This window comes from Anomaloglossus baeobatrachus, chromosome 4 (genome assembly GCF_048569485.1).
Source record: "Anomaloglossus baeobatrachus isolate aAnoBae1 chromosome 4, aAnoBae1.hap1, whole genome shotgun sequence".
Classification (NCBI taxonomy): domain Eukaryota; kingdom Metazoa; phylum Chordata; class Amphibia; order Anura; family Aromobatidae; genus Anomaloglossus; species Anomaloglossus baeobatrachus.
In genome coordinates, this window is record NC_134356.1 from 13,427,092 (window position 1) to 13,448,200 (window position 21,109).

Consider the following 21,109-nt stretch of genomic DNA (forward strand, 5'->3'; position numbering starts at 1 on the left):
CCACGTCCACCCCAACACACTCCCACCAATCACACATTCAGAAACCTACAGGCCATTGACTCTCAGACCCTTACAGACTCTTTACACTCATCACCATCCCCTATCTCCTCACCTTCCTGTCCTGATCTGGCTGTAAAGCACTACAATGACACACTCAGAAGTACCCTGGACCAAGTAGCACCCCTCACCCTCGGAACCTCCAAACACAGAGTAAAACAGCCTTGGCTCACATCCCAAACTCGATTTCTCCAGCGATGCTCTAGGAGTGCCGAACGCCTATGGAGGAAAACCCGCACACCAGAAAACTTCATCCACTACAAGTTCACCTTAAAGACCTACAACTCTTCCCTTCATCTCGCCACACAGATCTACTTCACCACCTTCATCTCCTTACTATCCAACAATCCAAAAAAGCTCTTTAACACCTTTCACTCCCACCTCAGTCTCAAACCCCTATCACAGACCTTCATGCTGATGACCTGGCCTCGTATTTCACAGAAAAAATAGAAAACATCTATCGCGGGCGGGGAGGTCGCGCTCGCTGCTGCACTCGCTAACGCTCGGGTCCAGCGCTGCTGCGACGGCTGCTCGGTGGCTCGAGCGGTGGGCCGGATCCCGGAGACTCGAGCGGCGCTCCTCGTCCGTGAGTGAAAGGGGTAGTTTGAGTTTGGGGATGTGGTCCGTGACGCCACCCACGGGTTGTGGTGAGGTTGGGCACCACCGCTGCTGGTAACGGGGATCCCGGGAGCGATGGCAGGGAGCAGCTTGGATGTTGTTTTCCCCTCCGTGGGTAGGGGTTAGTTGTCCCGGGGCCCGGTGAAGTGACGGGGAGGCAGGATTGGCAAGGATGCGGGGTCGCCTGGGCGGCGCAGCGTGGTGCCGGAGGGCACGGTAGTACTCACTCAGCCACAAATGGATGCAAAGTCTCTGGTAAACCAAACGGCTGGATGGACCGGTCCCGCAGCCGGCTGCTGTAGTTTCTCCCGGACGGTTGGTGGTGGCTGCCTTTTCCCTGCACCTTTGTGTATGTTCAGTCCCGATGGCTTCCCACCGGTAACCCGCTCCCCAGCGTGTGTAGTTGCTGGAGGAGCCCTTTTGACCGCAGGCTCTGGCCCTTGGAATTCTAGCTTTGGCGGTAGCTGTATTTCCTTTCTGATGGTTGGATGGTTGCCTTCAATCGGGTCTTGGCTGTTAGGAAACCCCTGGGGTTCCAGTCACTGACGGATTTGACCTATTTAACGGCGACTCCAAGCCTGGTCGGGGTCCGCAGGCCCTGCCGGTTTGTGCTGGCTTCACTTCGCTCCCCGGTTCGGGACTGGCGGGCCACCGCCCGTCCCCGGTCCTACAGTTCCGCGTTGATCTGCCTCCTGCAGACGGCCACCACCATCTGCCAACCTTGCTCTTGGTGCCCGGGCCACGTACCCGGACACAGTCAGTTACTTCTCTCTCCTCCACTACCACTTCCTCTCTTTCTGAACTTTCCACTACACACTCCCTGATCTGACTTCCTTTTCCCGCTTCCAGGACTGTGAACTCCTCAGTGGGTGGAGCCAACCACCTGGCTCCACCCCACCTGGAGTGGACATCAGCCCCTGGAGGGAGGCAACAAGGGTTTGGTGTCTGGCTGATGTGCCTATCTCGGGGTGGGGTGTTGTGTTGTAGTACCTGTGACGACCTGGCTAGTCCAGGGCGCCACACATCCGCCGAGAGAGCAGCTCCCAGCCACCTAGCATTGTGAATCTCATCCCTCCCCATATCCCATCCAGCTCACTTTCCACATTTGACCCAGTCACAGAGGAGGAAGTCTCCAGGCTCCTCTCTTCTTCTCGTCCTACCACTTGCCCTACTGATTCCTTTCCCTCACACCTACTCCAGTCTCTCTCTCCGGTTGTCACCACTCACCTAACTAAAATCTTCACCCACTCTCTCTCTTCTGGTATCTTCCCCTGCTCTCTCAAACACTCTATCATTACTCCATTATTAAAAAATAACCTTCTCTTGATCCGTCCTGCACAAGCAACTACAGACCAGTCTCCAATCTCCCCTTCATCTCCAAACTCTTGGAGCGCCTGGTCTACTCTCGTCTCACCCGCTACCTTTCCACTCACTCTCTTCTAGATCCTTTACAGTCCGGCTTCCACCCTTTACACTCAACAGAAACTGCCCTTCTCAAAGTGACCAATGACTTATTGACAGCAAAACGTAACGGTGACCACTCTCTGCTTATCCTTCTTGACCTCTCCACCACCTTCGACCCTGTTGACCACCATCTTCTTCTCTCTATGCTCCATTCTATCGGCCTAAAGGACACTGTTCTTTCCTGGTTCTTTTTCTATCTTTCTGGCCACTCATTCAGTGTATCATTTGCTGTCTCCACATCTTTTAGTATTATTATTATTTATTATTATAGTGCCATCAATTCCATGGCGCTTTACATGTGAAAGGGGTGTACATAATAGGGACAAGCTAGACCGATTAATGCCAAGAAGAGGGGTATACTATAGTGTGTTAAAAAACTATCACATATATAATATAATAAATACACCCCAACTATAAATAGGCTATTTGTATAAAAATTAAACCGATACAAAGAAAAACAGCCAAATACCAATAAAATATATAATTCTTTATTTATATAGTTTAAAACCAATAATATATAAGCAAGGATAATGATGACAGAAGAAAGCCCACAACACAGTACAATTGTATAAGATTCCAATACATATTAAATAATGTAATTTCATGAAAAGGCCACCAGATGGCAGCAAGGGCTCAGAGCAGGCGAGCACACATGAAAACCACTGCCACAAGGTACAAATATAAATTAATGAATATATATAAAGTGCATGTGCTATAAAATATACATAAAGTGCACAAGGATACTAATAAAGTGCATGATCATAAAGTGCACAATGATAAATAACATGTACTGTGGCAGCAAATCTCATGTAAGGTCACATGCATACACAATTGCCCTGACGAAGGTATGCCGAAACACGTGTAGGGTGAGTTAGGAGACTGCCTACACACGGTCCTCATGGCTGCAGGTATATCCATTTAGATAAATGTAGTTATATTTGCTCACTTGCATATTGCACCTTATGTAGTCTATTTTGACTGAGCATCTGTGGCTTTTACCCCAGGTGGCTGACTTGGTATCTTTGCATATTACCTTACATGATATTTGCTGCCACAGTACATGTTATTTATCATTGTGCACTTTATGATCATGCACTTTATTAATATCCTTGTGCACTTTATGTATATTTTATAGCACATGCACTTTATATATATTCATTACTTTATATTTGTACCTTGTGGCAGTGGTTTTCATGTGTGCTCGCCTGCTCTGAGCCCTTGCTGCCATCTGGTGGCCTTTTCAGGAAATTACATTATTTAATATTTATTGGAATCTTATACAATTGTACTGTGTTGTGGGCTTTCTTCTGTCATCATTATCTTTGCTTATATATTATTGGTTTTAAACTATATTAATAAAGAATTATATATTTTATTGGTATTTGGCTGTTTTTCTTTGTATCGGTTTAATAATAGGGACAAGTACAATAATCATAAACAATACAAGACACAGACAGGTACAGGAGGAGAGAGGACCCTGCCCGCGAGGGCTCACAGTCTACAAGGGATAGGTGAGGATACAGTAGGTGAGGGTAGAGCTGATTGTGCGGCGCTGTATCAGACTGAGGGTTACGGCAGGTTGTAGACTTGTCGGAAGAGGTGGGTCTTCAGGTTCCTTTTGAAGCTTGTCAAGGTAGGCAAGAGTCTGATGTGTTGTGGCAGAGCATTCCAGAGTATGGGGGAGGCACGGGAGAAATCTTGAATGCGATGGTGGGAAGAGGAGAGGAGAGGGGAGTAGAGAAGGAGATCTTGTGAGGATCTGAGGTTACGTGCAGGTAAGTACCAAGAGGCTAGGTCAGAGATGTAGGGAGGAGACAGGTTGTGGATGGCTTTGTGTGTCATGGTTAGGGTTTTGAACTGAAGTCGTTGGGCAATGGGAAGCCAGTGAAGGGATTAGCAGAGAGGAGAGGTCGGGGAGTAGCGGGGGGACAGGTGGATTAGCCGGGCAGCAGAGTTTAGAATAGATTGTAGGGGTGCAAGACTGTTAGAAGGGAGGCCACAGAGCAGGAGGTTGCAATAGTCCAGGCGGGAGATAATTACGGCATGTACTAGGGTTTTTGCAGCTTCTTGGGAAAGGAATGTACGGATCCGGGAAATATTTTTGAGTTGGAGGTGGCAGGAGGTGAAGAGGGCTTGGATGTGTGGCTTGAAAGAAAGATCAGAGTCTAGGATTACTTCCAGGCAGCGAGCATGTGGCACTGGGGAAAGTGAGCAGCCATTGACATTGATGGATATGTCAGGTGGGGGGGGTTGAGTGAGGAGGAGGAAAGACAATGACTTCTGTTTTGTCCATGTTCAGTTTTATGAATCGAGCAGAGAAAAAGGATGAAATAGCAGACAGACATTGTGGAATTTTGGTTAGTAGAGAGGTAATGTCAGGTCCATAGATTTAGATCTGAGTATCATCAGCATAGAGATGATACTGAAAGCCGTGGGACTCTATGAGCTGTCCCAGGCCGAAGGTGTATATGGAGAACAGCAGGGGTCCAAGAACTGAACCTTGGGGGACCCCGACAGATAGGGGGCGAGATGAGGAAGTGGTGTGAGAGTGGGAGACGTTGAAAGTTCGGTTGGTTAAGTATGAGGAGATCCAAGATAGCGTCAAGTCTGTGATGCCCAGAGACAAGAGAATTTGTAATAGAAGGGAGTGGTCTACTGTGTCAAAGGTAGAGGACAGGTCCAGGAGGAGGAGGACAGAGTAGTGTTGCTTGGCTTTTGCGGTTAGTAGGTCATTAGTGACTTTGGTCAGGGCAGTTTCAGTAGAATGATGTGGTCGGAAGCCATTGTAACCGGTCAAAGAGAGAGCAGGAGGAGAGGTATGAGGACAGATCAAGATGGACATGCTGTTCCAGTAGTTTTGAGGCATAGGGGAGAAGTGATATGGGGCGATAGTTTGACACAGAGGAAAGGTCAAGGGAGGGCTTTTTGAGGATGGGTGTGATAGAGGCAAGTTTAAAGCATGAAGGGAATACACCAGTTGTTAGTGATAGGTTGAAGAGATGGGTTAGGGTCGGGAGGAAGACTGTGGTGAGATTGGGAATGAAATGGGATGGGAGTGGATCAAGCAGGCAGGTTGTGAGATGTAATCTTGAGAGTAGAGTGGAAAGATGATCTTCTGTCATGGTGGAGAAGCTGGATTTGGTGGAAGAGGGCTGAGTAGCTATGATGAGGGCCTGTGGCGATTGTGGGCCAAAGCTTGCTCTGATGTTGTCAATCTTCTGCTTGAAGAAAGATGCAAAGCCTTCAGCTGAGATGAGAGGAGACGGAGGTGGTGCCGGGGAACGGAGGAGAGAGTTGAAAGTGTTGAATAGCTGTTTAGGGTTGTAGGAGAGAGAGGATATGAGAGATGAGAAGTAGGTTTATTTTGCAGCGGTGAGTGCAGACTTGAAAGTGGTGAGAGCTTGTTTGTATGTAATGAAGTGCTCAGTGGAATGAGACCTCTTCCATCTGCGCTCAGCAATTCTGGAAGCCTGTCTCAATTCTTTAGTCTGACTCGTGTGCCAGGGTTGCCTGTTGATTGTACGGGTTTTGGTGTGTGTGAGGGGGGCAGCTGATTCAAGAGCTGCAGAGATGGTGGTATTGTATAAAGTGGCAGCAGCATCTGCATCGTGTGAAGAAGCAATGTCTGCAAGAGGGAAAAGAGACTGTGAAAGTGAGTGTAAGTCAAGGTGATTGAGATTTCTGCGGGGGTGTGAAAGTTTGTGGAGGGGGGGTTGTGTAATTGGAGAAGAGAGGAAAGAGAATGTGAGTAGGTTGTGGTCAGATTGGGGGAGAGGTGAGTTAGAGAGGTTAGATAGAGAACATAGACGAGTGAAGATGAGGTCCAGCGTGTGGCCATCTTTGTGAGTAGCTGCAGAGGACCATTGAGTGAGCCCGAAGGAGGAAGCGAGTGTTAGAAGTTTAGAGACAGATGAGTGAGAAGTGTCAATGGGGATGTTAAAGTCACCCATAATGATGGTGGGGATGTCGGTGGAAAGGAAATGTAGTAGCCAGGTGGTGAAATGGTCAAAAAAGGCAGTGGCTGGCCCTGGGGGGCGATAAATGACAGCCAGTTGGAGGTTGGAGGGGGCGTAGATGCGTACGGAGTGCACCTCAAAAGAGGAAAGTGTAACAGAAGGTGGTAGTAGAATTGGGGTAAAGGAGCATTGGTCGGACAGGAGCAAACCAACTCCTCCACCATGCTTGTTACTGGGGTGGGGGGTGTGAGAGAGTTGGAGACCACCATAAGAGAGTGCAGCAGGAGAGGCTGTGTCAGAGGGGGGGAGCCGGGAGAGGCAGTGTCAGAGGGGGTGAGCCAGGTTTTTGTTATGGCGAGAAAGGAAAGTTTATTTGTGATGAAAATAAATGGATGTATGAAATAAATGGATGTATGAAAGTTTATTGCAGACAGAGCAAGCGTTCCATAAAGCTCCTGTTAGTGGGACTGGGGGAGCGGGAGGTGGGTGAATGGGTATGAGGTTAGAAGAGTTGCGGAAATTAGTGTTAAGACCCAGTCACACTAAACAACTTACCAGAGATCCCAACAACGATACAACCTCATAGCGATCGCTGGTAAGTTGCTAGGAGGTCGCTGGTGAGATGTCACACTAAGCGACGCTGCAGCAATCCCACCAGCAACCTGACCTGGCAGGGATCGCTGGAGCGTTGCTACACGGGTTGCTGGTGAGCTGTCACACAGGCAGCTTTCACCAGCGACCAGTGACCAGCCCCCAGCCAGCAGCGACGCGTAAAAGCATGCTGCGCTTGGTAACTAAGGTAAATATCGGGTAACCAACCCGATATTTACTTTGGTTACCAGCGCACACCGCATAGCGCTGGCTCCCTGCACTCCTAGCCACAGTCCATGTGGGGCCCCGAGGCTCGGTGTCGGTGCAGCTGTGCATTACCTTCAGGGACTCCACGCGGCTGGATCTTGTCACAGGTAGGAAATCCTCTATTTTGATTGTCGTGACGCCACTCTCAGAATTGCGGTCAGTGGAGACCGCCACTGCAGGTTAGGGGTGCCTGGGGCTGATAGTGGGTGCAGTCGGTTGTAATAGCCTCCTGAGAGTGAGGCATGCCCCAGGGTCCCGTGTAGGTGTGTGGAACTACAAGTCGCAGAATGCTTCACACGCACAAGCAGGATGTCTTTCAGGGGTTTTACTCACTGATGGTGGCAGGGTGAGTAACCCGGGCGTAGCTGGGATGAACCAGGCTGGAACCAGGTGTCCTTCAGGCTGACTTGTGAGGGTGACTACCAACTCGCCTTCCTTAGCCCGTTGTGTTTTGGGGTAACCCCTGCTTGAAGCCCTGCTGGGGTCGCCCAGGGAAGTTGCTGGTGCCTCTCTCCCCTTCTTTTTGGCCCCTTTGCTTGTAGCCTGGACCAGGTCACTCCGGCTGCTTGCCTCCTGTGAGCTATGGGCCCTCACTTTGCTACGTGGCTGCGGACTCTGTGGTGTTGTCTTGGGGGTGTAAAGTGCCCCCTCATGCAGGTTTGGCAAAGGACAGGTGGATCTATCCCTGCACTGGGACCTGCTACCCGTTTGGGCCTGGTATCTCCCTGACAGTCTCCTTACTCTCCACTCCGTTGCTCTCTCTTTAGTCGTGGGTGGATTTCGGGCAGCACTACCAGGTGACCGATCTCCCCCGTCGGTAGTCACTGCGCGTACGTTGTCAGAATTGTGTAGAGCTACAGGGTCTGCTTCTGCTCTCCCTGAACTTCACCACTCAACTGTTTTCGGCTCACTCTTCCCTCCTCTCCTGTTCTTGCCTACGTCACCTAGCAACCAGGCTCTCTACCACACCCCTCGAGTGGAGATGGAGGCTTCGCCCCCTCCTGGGATCCCCAGGGGTCCTCTCAAAGGTAAATGTGTGAGACCTGATCACTATGCGCCTGTGTAGTCACACCTCGGTCAGCCTTCTGGATTACCTGTTTTGTACTGTCCCCAGCATGGGTGCAGTACTCAGTGGTGCCTGACCAGGTCAGGGGCGCCACATTCCCCCTTAGTTATCACCAGCACGTCCTCGGGCTGCAAGACAACATTTTTAAAATGCGTAAAACATGGTAAAACGTTTTAAAACCATCAGGTACCATACATCACCACCCTCCACCCACAAGTCCGTTAACCCACCCTAAACCCTCTCAGGCGGCAGGTCACCGGTTTCTTTTTGGTAACCAGGTCTGGGCCATCAGCTTCCCCAGACCTTTCTTCCCATCTGCCTCTCCCGTTGGCCGCGCCTTCAGCCACTTCTGGCAGGATGTAGAGGCGGCTTTCATGGTCTGGTGGTTTCAGGGTATACCTGGCCTGGTGGAGCCGCGCCTTCAGCCTCTTCTGGCAGGATGCAGAGGCGGCCTCCACAGTTGGTGCTGACCAGGTACCCTCTTTGTGGTGGAGAGCCTGGCCCCATAAACAGGCGTGCTCCCTGGTAGTGGTTGTACCTCTGGGGTAACTATAAACACTGCGAGAGTTTGTGGCTATAGACAGTTCATAGCCTATGGTCCATACACGAGGTGCAAAAGGATTTTCTCACATCAGTTCATGTGGGCACATTTCTTAAACATTTCTGTAACGTTGCAAACTTCAAACTTTAACTTGCTGTACTTTCGTATTTAACTTTACTCTTGTTTACCAGGGCTCTTGCCTATTGGGCTTTGGCACCTGTCGTCATCATCTGTTGTAGAGATAACAGGATCTCTGTAGGGGTTCCTGGTACATGGTATGACATCCAGTGTGTACCACCCTCTTTCTCCTTGATGTTTTGTGAACTCGACCAAATCTCCCTTCCGTAGGTCTCTTCCTGGGTGTCCTCTGGGCAAATGGGCTCTAACGTCTCTCCTGCTTACAAATATGCCCTCCTTTACACCAGGTGCTACTATAAAGCCATATCCAGACCTGAGACTGAAGTCTTCTACAACTCCTCGACAAAGTGGGCCTCTGACCTGCGATTTGGCCCTTCTCAAGGACCGCTTTTCCTCTAAGTCTCTGGCCGTGACCTCGTCCTTCTCCTCTGGAGACTGCTGTGCAGGTGGATCCCTTGTCCTGCTGCGGCGCCGTGTCCTGCGGGCTGGGTCCTGCCTGGCTGCCACCTCACCGCTTGCAGGCTCCCAGGTGAGGTATCTGGACAAATCTTCCTCAGCGGAGGATGTCGGGCCCTCTTCATCCCAGCGGGAGTACGGCAGCATCTCTGGCTCTTGGACTGGTGCTGCATCCACTGCTGATGGCTCTGGGGTCAGCTTCTCAGCTTCCTGGCCTCCCCTCCCCCTTAGTTCTTCTGGGCACTCCTCTTGTGGCAGCGCTAGGGATGGGTTTTCATCAGCAGGCCAGGGCGGGGGACCCTTTGGCATGAATGTTGCAGGAGTCTTCCTGTGAGTATGCGGAGGGAGCAGATACCTGTCCACCATCTCCTTTGGGAAGTGGGCCTCTAGATCAGCCTTCAGCTTCCAGTATTCGGGGTCCTCCCCCAGCAGGGACTTCCTAGCAGGGACTTCCTTGGGCTGGGGAGCGGTGTCTGCTCTGGCCTTGGAGGCCGGGGTAAATAATTGTACAGTCTTGTCTTGGCGGGCTGAGCCTGGCGTGGCAGCGGCCTGGACTTGGCGGGCCGGGCTGGGCGTCGCTGCGGCGGCCTGGACTTGGCGGGCCGAGCAGGGCATCGCTGCGGCGGCCTGGATTGGTGTCGCTGCAGGGACCGGATCTTGTCGGGCCGGGCAGGGCATTGCTGCGGCGGCTTGGATTGGCGTCGCAGCTGCGATGGGATCTGTGCGGGCCGGGCTGGGCGCTTCTGCGGCCTGGATTGGCGTTGCCGCGCCGGGCGCCTCTTCAGGGACCGCGGGCGTGGCAGCAGGAGTCGGGGCACTCGCGCTGGCAGGGGCAATATAGGACTCACCCATCAGTGCCACCATCGGGACCTGAGCCGTCCTGTGGGGCACTCGTAGCGCAGCTCTCTCCTCATAGGCCTCAACTGCCTCAGCGATTTCCTGCAGCTCCGCACGTCCCTCTCGGATCTGCTGCACGATCCTTGCTTCCAGTCGGTTACTGAACTGGGCAAGCTCCCAGGACCACCAGGCAGCGGAACCCGGCTCTGGGCTCCTATCTTCAGACGCCATCTTCACCGCGTCGTCGCTGCTCTGCAGATCTTTTCTCAGCAGCAGGCTTCCGGCTCCCTTTCTTTCCCGACGTCTCTGAACGCCTTCGCTCTCATCACTTGCGAGACCAGGACCCTTCAGGGGATCTCTGGGTAGCCACACCTCTTCGTGGGCGGTAACTTCTCCCAGCGCGGGCTGCTGTTGTTTTTCAGCGCGCTTTTCATGGTGGCAATATGGCGGCGCTTCCAATTTTCCAAGCGGACCGCCCAGGCACATGGTCACCTGTCTGAACAGGTCTAGTCCTTATCCTGTTCGTGACGCCAGATATGTGGGGCCCCGAGGCTCGGTGTCGGTGCAGCTGTGCATTACCTTCAGGGACTCCACGCGGCTGGATCTTGTCACAGGTAGGAAATCCTCTATTTTGATTGTCGTGACGCCACTCTCAGAATTGCGGTCAGTGGAGACCGCCACTGCAGGTTAGGGGTGCCTGGGGCTGATAGTGGGTGCAGTCGGTTGTAATAGCCTCCTGAGAGTGAGGCATGCCCCAGGGTCCCGTGTAGGTGTGTGGAACTACAAGTCGCAGAATGACTCACACGCACAAGCAGGATGTCTTTCAGGTGTTTTACTCACTGATGGTGGCAGGGTGAGTAACCCGGGCGTAGCTGGGATGAACCAGGCTGGAACCAGGTGTCCTTCAGGCTGACTTGTGAGGGTGACTACCAACTCGCCTTCCTTAGCCCGTTGTGTTTTGGGGTAACCCCTGCTTGAAGCCCTGCTGGGGTCGCCCAGGGAAGTTGCTGGTGCCTCTCTCCCCTTCTTTTTGGCCCGTTTGCTTGTAGCCTGGACCAGGTCACTCCGGCTGCTTGCCTCCTGTGAGCTATGGGCCCTCACTTTGCTACGTGGCTGCGGACTCTGTGGTGTTGTCTTGGGGGTGTAAAGTGCCCCCTCATGCAGGTTTGGCAAAGGACAGGTGGATCTATCCCTGCACTGGGACCTGCTACCCGTTTGGGCCTGGTATCTCCCTGACAGTCTCCTTACTCTCCACTCCGTTGCTCTCTCTTTAGTCGTGGGTGGATTTCGGGCAGCACTACCAGGTGACCGATCTCCCCCGTCGGTAGTCACTGCGCGTACGTTGTCAGAATTGTGTAGAGCTACAGGGTCTGCTTCTGCTCTCCCTGAACTTCACCACTCAACTGTTTTCGGCTCACTCTTCCCTCCTCTCCTGTTCTTGCCTACGTCACCTAGCAACCAGGCTCTCTACCACACCCCTCGAGTGGAGATGGAGGCTTCGCCCCCTCCTGGGATCCCCAGGGGTCCTCTCAAAGGTAAATGTGTGAGACCTGATCACTATGCGCCTGTGTAGTCACACCTCGGTCAGCCTTCTGGATTACCTGTTTTGTACTGTCCCCAGCATGGGTGCAGTACTCAGTGGTGCCTGACCAGGTCAGGGGCGCCACATTCACATCGGGTTAATTACCCAATGTGTACTCTGCTACGTGTGCAGGCAGCAGGGAACTGGCTTCTGCGGACGCTGGTAACCACGGTAAACATCGGGTAACCAAGAAGCCCTTACCTTGGTTACCCGATATTTACCTCCGTTACCAGCGTCTGCCGCTCTCACACTGCCAGTGCCAGTTCCCTGCACTCCTAGCCACAGTACACATCAGGTTAATTACCCGATGTGTACTCCGGCTACGTGTGCAGAGAGCAGGGAGCCGGCACTGGCAGTGTGAGAGCGGCGGACGCTGGTAACGAAGGTAAATATCGGGTAACCAAGGTAAGGGCTTCTTGGTTACCCTATGTTTACCGTGGTTACCAGCGTCCGCAGAAGCCGGCTCCCTGCTCACTGCACATTCAGTTGTTGCTCTCTCGCTGTCACACACAGCGATCTGTGCTTCACAGCGGGACAGCAACAACTAAAAAATGGCCCAGGACATTCAGCAACAACCAACAACCTCACAGCAGGGGCCAGGTTGTTGCTGGATGTCACACACAGCAACATCACTAGCAACATCGCTGCTACGTCACAAAAGTCGTTCCTTAGCAGCGATGTTGCTAGCGATGTTGCTTAGTGTGACGGTACCTTTAGAGTGTGGATGGTAGTTAGATGTGACAATGGGGATGTGGTGAGGAGGACCAGGATTTAGAGAGATATCTCCAGCAGTGAGGAGAAGCAGAGAGAGTGTTACTAGGTGGGAGCAGGAGAGGCCATGAGGTGGCCGTGTGTGTCTGGAGACACTGGGTGAAATGTGGAGGAAAATATGTGAGGGGAAGTTGAGATGCGTGGGGAGGATGGAGGGAGAGATGAATAGCTCATTACTGGGTGTAGGGATTAGAGGGGAAAGTAGAAAGTGAAGTATTATGGCAGTGAATGTAAAAACACATACAAACATTGTTTACTGTGACTATGTATCCAGTTACCTTCCGGTCCCTTCCGGCCCAATTCATTTTCTGCACACTTATAGACCCACACTTAGTGATCCACACGCCGGCAGTGTCTAGGCCGACAGTGTGGTACAGATATAGAGTGTTAGGAAGGCATCAGGTGGATCACAGAAGGGAGCGGCTGATGCTCCTCTTAATTACTTAAATCAAAGCTGAACCCAGCTGTTGGATACCATAGGCAGAGATAACAGGGGGTCATAAAGACAAGTGAGAATGGGGGTTCATGGAGTGGTCAGTGGCAGACATACCAATTGCACAGAAAGCAGGGTACACAAAGACAGGCAATTCATGGAAAAGATGAGTAGTTGGCAGACATACCTGTGAAGAGCATCATCTCCTCTTCCTCTCACTGTTGGGGTCCCTCAAGGTTCAGTCCTTGTCCCTCTTCTTTTCTGCCCCAATTGGACAGACCATCAGCAGATTTGGCTTCCAGTACCATCTTTATAATGATGACACACAGCTATACACCTCATCCCCTGAACTCACCCCCCCCCGTACTACAGAACACAAGTGACTGTCTGTCTGCATTTTACAACATCATGTCTGCTCTCTATCTGGAGCTTAACCTTTCCAAAACTGAACTTCTGCTTTTCCCTCTGTCCTCCAACCTTCCTAACCCTGACATCTCCCTCCCTGTGTGGCACAACGATAAGTCCTAGGCCGCAAGCCCGCTGTCTGGGTGTTATACTTAACACTGATCTCTCCTTCACCTCCCATATACAATCTCTTGCCCGGTCCTGCCACTTGCACCTCAAGAACATCGCTAGAATCCGCCCCTTTCTCACAATGGAAATGACAAAAACCCTCACCGTGGCCCTGATCCACTCTCTCCTTGACTACTGTAACTCTCTAATAATCTATTAATTGATCTCCCCCTAACTAGACTCTCTCCTCTACAGTTCATCCTTAACGCAGCACCAAGGGTCACCTATCTGGCTAACCGCTACTCGGATGCCTCTGCTCTGTGCCAGTCATTGTCTCTGGCTGCCCATATATCACAGGATCCAATTCAAACTGCTTCTTCTCACTCACAAAACTCTCCACAGTGCAGCACCCCCTACATCTCCACCCTCCTCTTTGTCTATCACCACAAAGCTCTCCACAGTGCGGCACCCCCTACATCTCCACCCTCCTCTCTATCACCACAAAGCTCTCCACAGTGCGGCACCCCCCTACATCTCTACCCTCCTCTCTATCACCACAAAGCTCTCCACAGTGCGGCACCCCCTACATCTCCACCCTCCTCTCTATCACCACAAAGCTCTCCACAGTGCGGCACCCACTACGTCTCCACCCTCCTCTCTGTCTATCACCCCACCCGTTCTCTACGCTCTGCAAATGTCTTTCGACTAACATCCACACTAATCCGAAGCTCCCACTCCCGGATCCAAGACTTCTCCCGAGCTGCACCATAACTCTGGAAAACTCTACCCCAAGAAGTTAGGATGAATTACAACTTACTCAGCTTCAGACGCACCCTAAAAACACATCTTTTTAGGGCGGCCTATCACACTCCCTAGCCAAACTAAATTCACATAGTCTCTCCACAACTTCTCAGAACATATCCCCACGTCAAACTCCATGGTACCCAAATGCATCTCAAGGTTCTGGCCAACTGGTCCAGGAAGCCATTATCTATCACCCATTTCCTTGAGATGGCTGGATTGTCATTGTAAATAAGCACTTGTACCTTGCACCCCCCATCTCATTGTAGATTGTAAGCTCTCACGAGCTGAGTTGTCTTTTTTCCCTCTAAATATTGTATTTTCTATAACTGTTACTTGTTTATATATGATCCTCCTGAACTGTAAAGCGCTGAGGAATATGTTGGCGCTATAGAAATAAAGATTATTATTACAGGTTCAATATGCTCAGCACCACCATAGATCAATTCCTTGATGCGACTAGTTTCCAAAATGAGGTAACTTGTGGGGGTTTCTTCTGGTACCTCAGGGGCTGTGGAGACATGGTGCCCACAATCTAATCCAGCCAAATACAATCCAAATACCAAATGTCGCTTTTTCCTTTCCGACTCGGCTGTGTGTCCAAACAGAACTTTTGACTACATGTGGGGTATTGCAACACTCATAAGAAAGTGGGTAACAAACTGTAAGGTTCACTTTTTGTGTTACCTCTTGCAAAAAAGAAAAATTTGGGGCTAAAGCAACATTTTTGTAAAAAGAAAAAAGAAAATTTTTAATATTACAACCTAATGTTATCAAATTGTCAGTAGTACCTGTGGGTTCCAAATGCGCAATATACCCCTGGATGAATGGTCCCCCACCATACCCCAGGATAAACCTCTCATCAGAACGCTCAGACACCGAGTTTTTTCATTGATTGGTTTTATTGCATATAAATCGTAATAACGATAAATCCATAATTGATCTGTAAGTTTTAATCACACAATCACATAATAACAGGCCACAGCATGGTGGATTCTGGGGATATTTTTTTGGACTTTGCACTGGAATCACAGAGATAATTATAGGTGGAGATTGGTCACACAGGAGGCTCTGGGACGTCACCACGATGGCAGGAACCAGTGACCGGTCATCATGGCCCCCCGTGTATCACACCCAGGACAGATCATACAATGGGGGCGGCACACAGGGGGCTCCTGCCATTCTGCTCCTGTAGATTTATATATCATTGACCCGGCACCAGGGGATAAATATTTCCTGCACACGTCATTATACATTAGTAGGGTATCAGTCATTAATAACAACACTGACCTCCATGTTTTTCACATTTGTGTACACTGTAGTGTATGATACATTTCTGCATCTCAGACTTTTGTCTTCCTCAGATTTCCTCTTGGTTAGATACACAATACAAATAATATTCCATATTGTTATCAAGTTCAGGAAATTTTACACTTTCCTGTAGCCTCACCCTTTTGTGTTGATGATTTTAGACCTTTTGGTCAGGGAAGGTCTGATCTGCACAAGGGCGTGATTCCCTGGATGGTCAGTTGTGCGATAGATATCAATAAACAGAGGCAGGGAGGAGGCGCCGAGAATGTTAATACCGCGAGGAGGCGGAGTTTTGTTAAGTGCATTCCTCCGCCCATAGCACTTAACACTTTACTTGTATAAAAACATGAAATTCACACTAGTCATGCAACGTGTTGACAATATGATGACAACAATGAGTTCATCATTTACAGAGCTCCATGAACATATAAATGCTTCAGGGTGATCTAACCATATAATCACTACATAAAGATACAATTGCTAAGTGTTTGGCAAAACAATCAACTTTGTAATTTATCTTTTTATAAAATTACTATACTTTTCAGATTTTAATTCTGTAATGTATAGTTCATTGCTGAGGTTATCGCACCCCCCCCCCCCCTGCAGTGTAAGGAGCTCGCTCTACAGACTCTGTGCTTCAGGATCCTGTAAGGAGGTGGTCGGTTTGTGAAGAACCCTCCCCTGAAGACCCCGACCAAAATGTTTCATGATATTTAATAATGACTGTATTATTGTGCGTTGGTCAATGTCATCTAGTGGCCGAAACGGTACAATGCCGTATTGTATGCTGTAATGTATGTATATATGCCTTTAAGATTATAAAGTGTAGTGTGTTTTATATAGGACCTTTTATGATAGGAAAGACTATATTGCATAAAGCTATGGTTTAGATAAAAATTAGTGCAACATAGGTACAAGTGAGCAGGAGAAGGGAAGAGGTAGCTAAGCTGTTAGTAACATTAGGTTAGTGATGATTAGGACAACAGAGTGGTTTATAGATAGAAAAGATGTAGCAGAGTTAGAAAGGTGCAAGTTAGATAAACAGTGCTGGTGGTGTGCAGTATAGCTGGGTAGCTCGGTGGCATTTCACAGCAAGTGCACCAGGGGTTAAGGAAAAGGTTTAGCCACTGGGAGCAGCTTGGGTAGTAAGTCCCTGAAACAGGAAACAGTACAGGGAGAAGAAGATGGCTGCCTGAGGAGGAGCAGGGTGTGTGTTGTGCTGGGATCAGACCGGTTCCCCTATGAGCAGGTTCCATTGTGGGCGAACCTGCTGGGCGAACATAGGGATACGAGGGACCCACAGAACACGGGACAGAGCACAGCTGGGACCGTAGGTAACAGTCAGGGCTGGACCAGTGTAATGGGAGAGAACGCAGCCAATCGAAGAAGAATAGTATAGTGCAGGAGTGCGCAGAGAAAGAAAGGAACAGACTGAAAGGAACAGATAAATGAAGAAGTACAGAGGAAGAATTTAAAGTGACTGTAACCTGTATGAGAAACCCTGCTGAAGATCAGTAAAGTTGTGTTATAGAAAAGAAACCCTGATTGTTTTCATCTCCTTGATTGAACCTGAACCAGAAAATAGAAGGAACCAAAGTATCCCCAGGTGGCAAGTAAGTGGACGAACCCCAGACGTCTACTCGCCCTCAATCTGCGTGTAGCAGGGCCAGGGGGTTGCATGACACACTGACCACGTCTACAGTGCCCCCTCAGTGTCGTGCACTTCTCCCATGCTGCAGAGGTACAGATGTCTCAGCTAGCTGATGGGAGAACGCTCAGTGTGTGCCAGCGTTGTGACTGGCCTGAACTGTGAATCTTCAGGAGCACACCACCCCCGACAAGGCAGGAAGCCGTCAGCAGTGTGCTCCTGAAGAAAAGATAGGAATAACTATTGACGCACTTAAAGGGAACATGTCACCACTTTTTTGGACTATAAACTGCGGCCACCACCACCGGGTTCTTATATACAGCATTCTAACATGCTGTATATAATAGCCCAGGCCGCTGTGACAACATAAAAAACACTTTATAATACTTACCTAATGGTCTCTCTGTGGTGGAATAGGGCCTTATGGGCATCTCCGTTGTCCGGTGCCGCCTCTTTTGGCCATCTTTGTTCTCCTTCTTCTTTAGCCGCGGTGCATGATGGGTCCGACATCATCCACACTCGCCGACATTCCGGTCCTGAGCAGGCGCACTTTGATCTGCCCTGAGCAGGGCAGATCAAAGTATTGTAGTGCACCTGCGCAGGACCGGCGAGTGTGTATGACGTAGCCGCGTCATGCACACAGGCTTCAGAAAGAGGATGAAGATGGCCGAAAGGGGAGGCACCGGCACCGGACAACGGAGATGCCCATAAGGCCCTATTCCACCGCAGAGCGACCGTTAGGTAAGTATTATTAAGTGATTTTTATGTTGTCACAGCGGCTTGGGCTCTTATATACAGCATGTTAGAATGCTGTATATAAGAACCCGATGGTGGTGGCCGCAGCTTATAGGTCAAAAAAGTGGTGACAGGTTCCCTTTAATACATCACGGTAACATAAGCAGTAGGTGCTAATGAAAACAACATCCGACAACCGCGGGCTGCACGGACCGGCTGCGAGTTTCCTGATTCAAACCCAATATCTCTAGAGACATATATGAGGAGGTTGAGTTCGGGTCAGGAGACGCACAGCCAGAGCGAGCGGAAACCATGATACAAGATGCCGGAATTCAGCCACATGTAATAAAAACAGCAACACAACTAAAACTAAGCATTATAGCGGGTAGAATGCAGCAACACAAAACAATTGGTAAAGAAATGTGCAAAATTAGAAGAAAAAATACCTTGTACAATTTTCCAATATTTGTAATCACAAAGTTATTGTGTCATTTATATCACACATTGATCGGAATAGATAGAAACAAAATAATGAGAACAACAGAATTTCATGTTTTCCCTCTCTCACCCCCCAAAAAAGATCACAAATATTAAACAGCATATTATATGTAGGGGACAAAAATTAAGGTATCGTAAGACAGAAATAAAGTTCTGGTTATAGACACCTTTACATTATTTTTAATTAATTAATCATTTATTCCTAAGTGCAAAATAATCAACTAATCTAATTTTTCTTTATTACAATTGTTTGAGTGTTTTCCGCACGAGTATAAAGCTTCACAGCCTGGGACTTAGGTGCCAGCACTTAGTTCTCTGCTCTTCCTCTACCTTCTCTCAGTGTAAGGCCTCTTGCACACGTCTGTGAAAATCACGCGCGTTTTGCACGGACGTGTAAAAGGTGCGTATGGACCTCCGTGTGCTGTGATTTTGGCACACGAATGCTCTCCGTGTGTTATCCATGATAGCACACGTAGAGCAGGAACTTTCTGCTCACCTGTCCCTGTTGTCCGGGTGCTGATGTCTTCCACTCTGAAGTCTCCGGCCATGCTGGCTCCCCGCTGCTGCTTCTTCCGGCCCAAAGTACAGTGAATATGCGATGAGCATAATGAGCGGGGGTCGGAAGCAAGTGACAGCAGCGGCAGAGACAGCAGGGCTGGAGAAGGTGAGTATGAAAAATCATTTTATTTCACAGAAACGTGGTTTTCTTTGAAACGTGTCACACTGATATCACATGCAATACATCCGTACGGTCAGTGTGACACCTGTGCTGCCTGAGAAAAATGGACATGTCTGCATGGAGCACACTGACACACGTATGCTCTACACGGTCCATGTGAAAACACGCACGTGTGTGCAGACCCACTGATTTTAATAGGTCTACGTGTGCCCGTGTCTCCGGTACATGTACTGGAGACACGGATGTGTGAAGGGGGCCTTAGAGAGAGCAGCGGGTATGGGGAGGAGATTGTACGGGGCAAATCGGAGTGTAGGGGGTGGGGGATGGAACTGAGTGCCGCTGTTCACAACAGATCAGCATTTCTGCTGTACAGAGCGGTGCTGACGCTGAAGCATTGCCCTGTACAGCATAACTGATCGGAGTATATCAGCTTCAAGTCCCCTAAGAAGAGAACTCGTAAAACCAATAGAAACTTTAAAATATTTTTTTTTTTAAATTTAAAAAAAAAAAAAGCAGAAAAAAACTAAAGTTCAAATCACCCCCTTTTTAACCTTATACATATAAATCAATAAAAAAAATCTGGTATCGCCACATTCAGAAACGTCAGATCAATCAAAATGTAAAACAAATTAATCTGATCAGTGAATGGCATACCGAGAAAAAAAATCAAAACACCAAAATTACTTTTTTTTTGGTCACCGCAACACTGAAATCAGAGGCAATAAGAGGCGATCAAAACATCTCATCTACCGAAAAATGGTAAAATTAAAAACGTCAGCTCAGGATGCAAAAAATAAGCTGTCACCGAGCCCCGGATCCGAAAAATGAGAAAGTTATGGGTCTTGGAAAATGGTAACAAAAGCGCAATTCTTTTATTTGGCAAAATTCTACCTTTTTGTTTCACCGCTTAAAGGGAACCTGTCAGGTGCAATATGCAGACAGATCCACGAGCAGTTCTGTGCATATTGCTAATCCCTGCCTAACCGTCCCTGTATACACTAGCATAGATAAAGAGATCTTTGGAAAAAGTATTTCTAAAGATCTTTTATCATATGCTAATGAGCGCGGGGACTAGTCCCCTGGCCGTTATTTTTCCTGGCTAGTCGGCTCCATTAGCGTGTTACTGCGCCCCTGTGGGCATGCTAACATGCTAATGAATGTGCAGCGTCAGAGGATGATTTCAGCTCAGTGCACATGACCCCGGAGATTGGGTCATGCGCACTACTTCAGTGTGAAGCCGGGACGCGTACACCCGGCTGCATAGTGCGCATGACCCAAACTCCGGGATCATGCGCACTGAGCTGAAATCCACCTTCGGACACGATGGCAGCAGAGAGGTGAGTGAGATCACAGGGGCGTACTAACATTCTAATGGGGGCGATTAGCCAGTGGAACTAACGCCCAAGGGACTAGTCGCCGCCCTCATTAGCATATGGTAAAAGATCTTTAGAAATACTTTTTGTAAAGACCTCCTTATCTATACTGTGGGACGGTTAGGCAGGGATTAGCAATACACACCCAGAACTGCTCATGGTTCCCAGTGCATATTGCACCTGACAGGTTCCCTTTAAATAAATAAAAAAAAATGCATATGCATATTTGGTGTCTACAAAGTTGTGCTGACCTGAGGAATCGCACAGCCAGGTCAGTTTTACCATAGACTGAAAATGCTAAATAAAAAATCCAAAATTAAATAGAGGAATTGCATTTTTTTTGCAATTTCACCGCACTTGGATTTTTTTCCATTTTCTAGTACAATATGTGGAGACTGAATGGAGTCATTCAAAGGTACAACTCATCCCGCAAAAAGCAATCCCTCATATGGCAATACTGATGGGAAGGTAAAAGAGTTATATGGCTACTGGATGAAGGGGAGGAAAAAATGCAAATCTCTGGGTAGTGAAAGGGTTAAGGGGTCATCCCCTATCAACAAATGTTCAGCCCAGATGTTGTACTCATCGCCCTCGGTTCCGGCACTGGCGTCACATTGAAAGCGCTGCAGCCAATCAGTGACCTCAGTGGCGCTGCTGTCACGCTCCCCGGGTCCTCACCCCCGTTCCCCGGCTCACCTGCCACGCTCTCCGCCCCCCAGTCACCGGATTCCGTCCGTCCCAGGGCTCCGGGCCCCCGATCCCGGCGCCCGACAG